The sequence below is a fragment of the Pterocles gutturalis genome, unplaced genomic scaffold, assembly GCF_000699245.1.
Source record: "Pterocles gutturalis isolate BGI_N339 unplaced genomic scaffold, ASM69924v1 scaffold11987, whole genome shotgun sequence".
Lineage (NCBI taxonomy): Eukaryota > Metazoa > Chordata > Aves > Pterocliformes > Pteroclidae > Pterocles > Pterocles gutturalis.
This window is the reverse complement of record NW_010110320.1, coordinates 15828-22216: the sequence shown is the minus strand read 5'-3', so window position 1 is coordinate 22216 and position 6389 is coordinate 15828.

The following is a 6389-nucleotide window of genomic DNA, read 5'->3' as shown; positions in this document are numbered from 1 at the left end:
CAAATCTTGTTGCTGGGTGAAAATTGAAAAATTGGCGAAATACCACCGAGGATAGTGGTGTACGAGGGGCAAACCCAGAAAATAAATCACGGCAGCTTGACATAGAAAGAGTGCAAACGGTGCAGCTTAAGCCAGGAGTACAGTGCTCACCTCCGGTGCTTTTCTTTTGCAGCACAGGAAGGTACGTGTCAGGGTGCCGTTTCCAGTTGCAGTTGACGCTTGGCATTGCACTCTTTTTTTAATGTATTTTTATATTTGTTTTTATATTTGTAGAGAATGGCAAAAGTGCTGGCAGGAGTTCTCCCTCCGGCCCCAGCGTCGGAACACGGGTCCGTGTGTGCCTTGCGCTGCGTGGCCGCAGCCATCGCCGGTGACAGAAGCTCCGGTGGGGACAGTCCCACCTGGTGCTGCTGCGCTCGGTATTGCCAGAAATCCTCCCGCAGCTCATTCATTCCTTCGATACCCTGCTGGAGGGTGGCTAGGGGCACCTGTCACTTCTTCTGTAATTTTTTTAAAATTTAATTTTTGATTTTACTTTAAATTGATTTTTTTCCAGCACCTCCCAGGTGTTGTTAGTCCATCACGTAGAAGAGATTCCGCGGAGAGGTGCGGGAAGCCGGCTGGCTCTGGCAGCCCTGAAATAGCCGAGTGGGGCAGGATGGTGCGCTGCCCTCCCCGAGCAGCACGATGTGAGGCTGCGTCAGCGAGCGAGGGGGGATCAGGACCCTCCAGCAACGGGCTGCTTCAAGGCGTTGGAGAGATTTAATCACGGATGTCACGTTCTAAAAAAAAAATATCTTTTTGTTGGGGTACGGAGAGCACGCTGTGCAGGGAGCAATAAATGTGGTTTAAGATACAAGGTTTAACCAATGAATTCTAGTGCATCTGTGACAGTTATTGATCAAAGGTGACATTTATAACCAGGGACCGCGCCGCCAAGGTTAGATCTTGCTCAAGAAATAGCCTTTGATAAGCGGAGCTATCGATTGCAGGTTGGAGCCGTCCAGCCCCTGGAGAGGTTGGTGCTCTCTCTGTCAGGCGGTGCCGGGTGGTGCGGGAGGAGGAGGAAGGAGCTGAGCCTTCCTCCCGGGAGCTGAGCATCCCGAGTGGCCGTTCATGGGCTGGCAGATGGCTTCCACCGACTGCTGCCGGGTCGTACGGTGCGAGGGAGGCTCTTGACCCCTTCAGCGCTCCAGGGCGGTTAATTACCGGCTAAATTGTTCCATAGTACCTGAGTGCGGAATTTAATGACATTGCGTGCAAGTCGCGTTGATGGCTTAGAGGTCAGCTGGTTGAAATTTTGGCTTACCCCTTTGGATGTCTGCCCAGGGGTCAAGCTGTGGGTGTCCCCACGGTGCTGGGTGACCATGGTGGGGTCTGTCCCTCTGCCCCACGCCCGGGGCTGGCTTTCAGGGGGTGTCCCCAAAAACATGGGTGTGCCTCTGTGCCCACACTCTTTATCTTGGACTTACAGCAACGGGCTCGGGATGAATGGGAGAGGTGCAAATTTTGGAGCCCACTTTCCATCCTCCCCATGCCAGAGGTGGATGAGCTGCTGTCCCCAAATGCTCGTCATGGATATCATCGCTCCCTCTCTCCTCTGACCCGTCGCTCTCCCGGCTCACAGAGCTGCTGGGCTGCATGGGAGCCCGATGAATTACTTTTTGAAGGCAGGAGGAGCAGCTCCAGGCAGGATCATCCCAAGGCATGGTCCCTGGGTAAATGAAATGACCTTCAGAATCTCCTTGGCCTCTGGAGGGGCTTGTTTTGTGTTTGGCGAAGGCTTTGCTTCGGGGCTGGTGGGTACTCAAAGCCTCTGAAGTGCTTTTATTGCCGCTTGTCCCTGACCAGATCCTCTCCTGATAAATAAAGAGATCCCATAATTGCTGTCTGGAGTAGTCCTGGTGGTTTTTCCTCAGCCTTGAAGCTCAGGAGGTGCGTGCGGGAAGGGCTGCTTTTAAACCACGGTGGATTCATCCTCCTTCCCCCCCCAAAATGTGCTTGAAAAATGTCCTATTGCAGCAGCACCTCCCTCTCTGCTTTTCGACTGTTCCCTTTGGCTTTGCGATAGAGCAGCAGCAGTGGGGTGTGTTATGCTCACAGCCCTAAAAATAAGAATATAATATTTTGTTATTCTATAATATAAGAATACTGTCTATTATTATAATAAGAATATGTACAAAAAATAAGAATAACTGAGCCTTTTCTGGGATTTTGGAGATGTGGTGGGGTTCATTGCCCTTGTTGGTGGGTCCCGGAGCTGGGCACGGGTCCTGGCTCTCGGGAGTGCTGCCGAGTCTCGCCCGCACGGTACGGTGCTTAACTCCGGTGCAGCACGTTATTCAGGATGGGCACGTGCTGGTGGTTTCCATGGGCCTCTGACCACACCCCAGATCTTCAGGGTGTCACCAGGCATCTCAGACCTTCGCTGCTGCAAGATAAGGTGGAGTTAGATTTCATTAAAATCAATAAATACATTTTTTTTTTCCACTCCCTGAGCGCAGAGGAGGTGTGCTCCCCTGCGGTGGAGATGACACAGAAGGTGCCGTGATCCGAGGGTGTCGGGCTGAAGCTCCGGCTCAGCTCTGCTCTCCGAGTGCTGTGTTTGCAGGTTGCCTTGGAAATCCGGGCTCAACGGGTGGTGATCCAGCCTGTGATGCCCGGACTGCGGCGTGCAAGGCACTTGGGTGTCTTGGAGCAACCGTGGAGGACCACGAGTGGCTGCGATATGGCAGCTTCTATCTTAATAGCTGGGTTGTTTGGGGTTTTTTTTGTTTGTTTTGTTTTTTTTTTTTTTGGAGGAAGGAAAGCATCGACGTGCCTGGCTGCGTGGGAACCTGCTTTGTGCGTGTCGGAGCTGAAAAGCAGGCAGGCACCTGTGATGCTTGTTTTAGGGTCGTCATACTTGAGAACAAGCAAGAGAGATTGCTCTAATGAGCTGTCATCGTCGCAGCAGCGTGTTTCCTCCTCCCCCACGCCAGCCCAACGGGATCTGAGCAAGCAGTAAAAAAAAAAGCAAAGTGCCTTCAGCCTTGACGTAAGGAGCGATTGTTTGAATGCCTGAAGGTAGCACGACGACGTTCGGGGCAGCGTAAATGGGGCGGTTTGGCTTGCGTGTACGGCACTGGAAATTTAAAATTAAGTGAGCTAGAAAAAAAAAATAATCTGGGCTGTTTAACTGCTGAAGAAGTACAGGGAGCAGAGAGGGCTTGGAAAAAAATCAGCATGAGCGTGGAGCAGCCTGAGAGGACGATTACCGGTGCTGGGAACGCAGGGCTGCTCAACCAGCCCTGTTTAGTGGCAGTCTGGCTTCAGCGCCCGAGGTGACACCAGCCGAGTGGCTCCACGGGCAGGAGAGGGCAGGGGCTGCTGCCTGGCCCCTGCAGAGCCCGTGGGATGGGTTTGCTGGGCGAGGGGCAGGTGCCGGGTTGATGCTCGGTGTCCAGAGCCTGGGTAGCATCCAGGAGATGTCCCAGACCGCTGATGGCAGGGATGCGCCAAGCTGTGACTTTGCACGTTCCCCAGCGGGTATCGTAAGTGGTGGCAGCTCCACGGGGGGGCTTTACTCACTGTGTATCTCTTCCTCTGTTGTGCTGTTGCACTGGTATTAAATCTTAATTAAAAGAAGCTTCAAACTTGCCAATCAGTGACATGAAAGGGTTTGTAAGCCCTCAGTTTTCTTTCCCACCTGTGATGCTGTTTGTTAGGATTTTTCTCCCTCGTCTCCTCTAGATAGTGAAAGTAATTGGGGTGGCTTTGGTTTCCTTCCAGTTGGTTTCTGGGTCCAGCTCTGGATTTAAGCATATGCTAAAACAGTAGGATGCAAGTACCTGTGATGAATGTCAGGTCAGATTAAAAATTACCTAATGGTTTCTTCTGGCTTTAATCTCTCTGAACTAAATGCGTCTGAAGTTAATAGGATGGTTTGCCAAATACAGCCCTGCGTGACTCTTTTCTTTTTTTCCTCCCCTTAAGAGTCTGCTTAAATGTTTGTATCAATTAGTTCTGTGAAACGGTGGCACAAAGAGCATTAACCCCTTCTTGGGAGAACGGATGGATTCTTAACATGTGGAAAACGTCTCATAAATGCGAGGCATCCTTTTTGGCCCTTAAAAGCAGACAACTAAATGTTGATGTTCTTCTTTGTCGTACTTACACATAGGTAGGTGTTAGGTGGTTGTTTTTTTTTTATTTGCTCATTCATTCATCAAGCACTGCTGGAAGCTGAGATAAATCACAGTGATGTCAACGGAAAAATTGGTGTCGAAGCAAGAGACACATGGCAGTGTATCCAGTCCATACTGTCGTGTGGGCTCCTTACAGCACACGGTAGTTGGATGTCCTTTGTGGAAAGCTGCTCTGTCATGGGTTTTGCAGAACGTGCTGCTCTAGATGGATTGCTCTAGATTAATTTTTTTAACGCATAGGGTATCTGTTTCTTCTTTATGTTGCATTATCCCAGTTTGTACCAGTAGCTGTAGCACCTGGCTGTCCACGTCCAAGCATCCCATGGTAATGGTGTGGTACAGAGATGCTCAGGTCTCGTTTCAGATCTTCATCCCCAGCTGCTGGAGGTGTGCTGGGCCTCATCATCATATGTGGTCACTCTCAAGTTGCTTATGAAATCTGGAAAACCAGCTTTTTTTTTCTTTTCTTTTCCTCCTTGTGCGTGTGGTGCACTTAAAGTGGAACGAGCGTTAATTGAGTGATTTAGCAGATGCTCTGAAAAAACACTGCAAGCTCCCTGGTGCGGGGTTGCTTTACAGCAGTCTTCTCTTGCAGACTTGCCCGCAGTTGATGGTTCTTTGAAGAGCCTGTGATGATTCTGTATCTAGAGATGGTTGAAGCACGCTCAGCTCCGCCCAGATGTCAGTGGTGCTCAGCACTTCGTTTTCAAAGAGAATTTGTTAACACAAGCGTAGTCTGGGAGATGAAAGGATCCGTGGTGAGCCTCGTGTGAGGCAGAGAGACACCAGGCAGGAAAAGAAGGATCTGAAGAGAGATTTTTTTGCTGGTCAGCTGTGGCAGAGGAGCCTTTCTCCAAGTGAGGAAGAGCTTTCTCTTGGTGTATCTAAGATGTAAGCTAAGGAGATTGACTGGGAAAAGAGGATGGGCAGCTCCACCAGGACAGCCACTGTCCAGAGCAGCCCTTGTTTCTTCTGCTCCTTCATCTGGGGTGCTGTGCTGCAGCTCGTGGGGTTTAGAGCCTGTCTGCCGGCACCGAGGAGCTGCACTGCACAGTGAAGGTTTCACTGAATAGCGAATAGTGACAGCTGAGCATGGAAACGGAGATATTGAACACGGCGTTTGCCTCTGGGCTGCAGACGAGCTTGTCTGTCCTTCCCCATCCACGCTGACGGGCCCTTCTTCCTTCCAGCCAGCTCTGCTGGCACGAGTCCTCTCTGGGGAGATTCATCCCAATCCCTCGTGCTTCTGTTTCTCATCCTTTAAAATCATTGGCATTAGAATCACAGAATCACAGAACGGTTTGGGTTGGAAGGGACCTTAAAGATCATCTAAATCCAACCCCCTGCCATGGGCAGGGACACCTCCCACCAGCCCAGGTTGCCCAAAGCCTCATCCAGCCTGGCCGTGAACCCCTCCAGGGATGGGGCATCCACAGCTTCTCTGGGCACCCTGGGCCACTGCCTCATCACTCGCACAGTAAAGAACTTCTTCTAATATCTAGTCTAAATCTGCACTCTTCCAGTTTAAACCCATTACCCCAATCTAGAGCCATAAAGTGATCTAGAATCAGCTCTAGAATGTTATCGTGAATGATAACATGATCTCGAATGTGCTCTAGAATGATCTCTAGAATCAGCTCTGGAACTATCTAGAGGCATAAGGTAACCTAGAATCAGATCTTGGATTAGATCTAGACCGCCAAAGTGATATAGAACCCAATCTAGAACCTCAAAGTTACCTAGAGCATGATCTAGAACCAACAAGTGGGTAAGAACCTGATGTAGACCTATAAAGCGACCTAGAACCTGATCTAGAACCACCAAGCGAGCTAGAACCCGATCTAGAACCACCTCCTTGCCAAACCCCCAACTCCATTGCTCAATTCGAGTTCGGCAGGGCTGAGCTGGGCTGGACCGGTTCCTGCCGTGAGCTGTGAGCTCTCCTCCCCGCGGCCCTGGGATGCACCGTGATGCTCAGCCTCGGGACGCAATGGGTGCCCTGCTTCTCCTTTCTGCGTGTGAGTACGATAACTCTGAAAGACAGCACCCCACGTACCTGCGATGAGCAGTGAAAATTGGAGGCACCGCTGGAAAGATAACCCAGCTCTCGTTCAAGCAAACGAAACCCAGCCTGGCAATAGGAGGAGGTGCCAGGACAGCCCTCCTCCAGGAGCAAATTAAGACCATACTCCTGGCCATGAC